The sequence below is a fragment of the Loa loa genome (assembly GCF_000183805.2).
Source record: "Loa loa unplaced genomic scaffold supercont3.206, whole genome shotgun sequence".
Taxonomy (NCBI): Eukaryota; Metazoa; Nematoda; class Chromadorea; order Rhabditida; family Onchocercidae; genus Loa; species Loa loa.
Window position 1 is genome coordinate 74470 of NW_018108386.1, and position 3568 is coordinate 78037.

Below are 3568 nucleotides of genomic sequence, written 5' to 3' on the forward strand. Positions count from 1 at the left end.
TATATATATATATATATATATATATATATATATATATATATATATATATATATATATATGTATATATATATATGTATACATTTATTATATTCGTTATATTTCAATGAAATGAATGGTTGGCCTTTAATTCTAAATTATAATCTTTAAAAAAAATTTTTGATGAAAACTAGTTCCGGAAGCTTAAAGAAAAATGAAAGAAATCAAAAAGAGGATTTGCCAGGTGCTTTAGATACAATGTTCATCTATCTTTGCTAGAAAAAAAAAAAATCCATATATATATTAAACTATTTTAAATATCGTATATCGTCAATTTTACGCTTTTTTTTTTTTTTTTCATTGACATATTTCAATTCCAATATAAGCAAGGTAAAATTCTTTCTATTCCAATATTCTCTTGAGAATTTTCAAGGACAATTTATAGTATGGAAAATATTAGAATGATATGAAAATTAAATTAATGATTTTTTGTAACTCATTTTTAAACCAAATGAACAAAAGAATTATCGAACAAATTGTTCCTTCTTTTTTTTTCTCTCTCTCCCAGGATTACTGTAGTCGTTGAAGTATGTAAAAGATTGGCAAATATTTCAATATGTCAAAATTTTTTGTGGCAATTTCTATCAGCTACATGTTAATCTTCGGTAATCATAAATCAGAATGATATAACCAACTGTAACATTTCAGGGGATATAAGGGTTGAAGAAAAAAAAAATTAAACTATATGGGAGATGATTTAATTAATAATAAAAGTTGCAGTTATTTACTCATGAATCAATTAATTACTCATTTGATTCGTTGGTTCGTGTACTTACGTCATAAACACTTGAAAGTACTTCTACTGGATTAATACTGAAGTTACTCTAATCTCATATGCAAATATGGATGAAATGGGAACCGAAAATGCATTTCCATAAATGATAAGAACAGTTTCTGGTTACATATTTGATTATAATAAACTATTTCCAAAATATAATACTAATATTGAAATGAAAAAAAAACTCAAATTGGAAATAATTTTATTATTTCATCAAAATTTTAGTAAACAATTATTTGTTTGAGTTAAATGAAATAAACATTTTTAATATTATAACCTGAGGTTGGTCTTCTTTTTTTTCTGCCTTTGTTTTCAAGTGATGAATTTGATAATAAAGTTTTAAAGATAATCATGTATATATATATATATATTTATTTATATATTTAAAGATATATATGAATACCAGTAATCAATCATTTCAATTAAGCAAAATTTATATATAAATTAGTAAAGTCAATACTCCTAATAAATGGTATACGTAAACTTATCAAGCAGATGAAAATACATAACTATTCTTTTAATTTCAATTATTATACCATTTAATTTTTGAATTATTTTAGTTCCCATTCATTCCACTATCATTCGCTTTAAACAATTATTTTTAATGCCGATAAAGAAATTTTTGTTAATTTCACTTTCAATTTACTTTTTTTTTTTATCAATTAATCTGTTGGTTGTTGAAATTCAACAGAAGTGACAAATGGATATTTAAGAAATTATTCGTAAATGTTTCTAGATGAAATGACATTTCGGAATCTTCAAAGCCATTAATGGAGGTAAAATTGTACGAAAAACGGATAACATATGAGGTAAAAATAAGGGTAAATTTTAAAAGAAGAAATCTAAACTGGGTGTGAATAAACAAATAAATAAATGAACGATTGTTTCATCCCTTTAAAAGGATACCGATTTTGATACATATATATATATCCATTACTCATTCTAATTTTAGCAATAATATCGGTGAAAAGAAATTAGAAAAATGAGAATCATTCATATTAAATAATATACTATGATGATGATGAGCCTCAAGAGATTTTCATCCTCTTTTCCCTTTTTTCTTTTTTTTTTTTTTTAAAACAATCAGTGCTAATTATCCACATTCCAATTGTTCTTATTAACTGCCGCCTCTTGAATTATCGGATACCATCATCATTGTATTCATGCCGACCTCTTGTTAATTTCATCGATCATCCTCCTTTCTCATCATCTTTCGCTTAAATCCACATCACAAGGCAATTCCATACCATTCAACTCATTCAAGAAACAGAAGGTAAAAAAGAAAAAAGGAAAAAAAAAAAAGGCTTATGGCGACAGGTGCAGCATGTTATATACTACTGCATCTTCTATTACTATTATTGTAGTAGTAGTAGTAGTAGTAGTAGTAATAGTAATAGAATGTTGTTGTATTATTATTTCTATGGCTAATAATATTACTTTGATAATCTAAAATTTTGATTTTATATATGATGCTATCTAATTTTTGCTATTATTACATAGCGATAGATTGGATATAAACTATCACAAATACAACAAAAAAAAAAAAGTCATTAAATATTGGTATGAAGATGTAGATGGGATTATCTGGCGGAACATAAAATGAAAGGAATAAAGATCAAAAGATGAAGTAATACCGGTAAAATTACAAAGAAATATTACCGCTAACTTTTTACCACTTCTATCTTTAATGAGCTATATACTATTAATACTATCTACTATTATTAGCATCAATAATAATAGTAAGTAATATTACTGTAACAGCTGTTACTATCATTCATATCGATATATTTCTTCTCTCTTTTGTCACCTTACCATTTCTGAATGTTATCAAATGAATAATGTGTAACCCTTCCGGCAATGCCTATTTTATTCATGGTTGAATTCAGTAATCGCTTAAAGATATCAACCACTTGACAAGGTTATTAGCGCAAGTAAAGTGAGTATATGTGTATATGTATATGAATATATATATATATATATATACCATGCCGTCGAATACAATAGCAAGCAGATGGCAATAGTCAAGGTCATGCACTTCATGGCGGTAAATCATTGAGCAAAGATGGTGATAATGATAATGATAGGGATGTAGTGATATTGTCATTGTATGATATAGGATTTATATTTGTCTTTTGTTTTTTTGATGACATTGTGATGATAAATGATAATAATGTAATAATATTGTCATTTATAGTATCATGCTTAATTTTATTTCCTTTTTTGGTGATATAACAGTGATAACAGTAATAATGTAGTAATACTAATATGACGAAGATAACAAATAAGAACATAGTAATGCTGCCACTGTATAATATTATATAAGATTTCTGTTTATTTTGTTTTTGGTGATATGGTGACAATAATTTTGATAACGATGTAGTGATATTGTCGTGTATAATATTATGTTTAATTTTTTTTTTTTTTTTTTTTTTGGTGATATAATCGTGATAACGATGATAATATAGTCATGGTGATATGATGATAATAGTAATAATAATGTAATAATACTACTGTTGTACGACATTAACATCACTTGTGTTTTCTCTTTTATGATATGATGATAATACTGATAATGATGTGGTGATAATGTCTTTGTATGATATTATGTGTAAAATATTATTTGTATGATATTATGTGTAAGATTCGCTCATGAAAAAAAGAAAAATCAGGATTAAGGTTAAGAATAAAGTAATATTTAATAGATTAAAGATAAAGTAATGTTTAATATTTCAATGCAATTCTTCATTTTTTTTT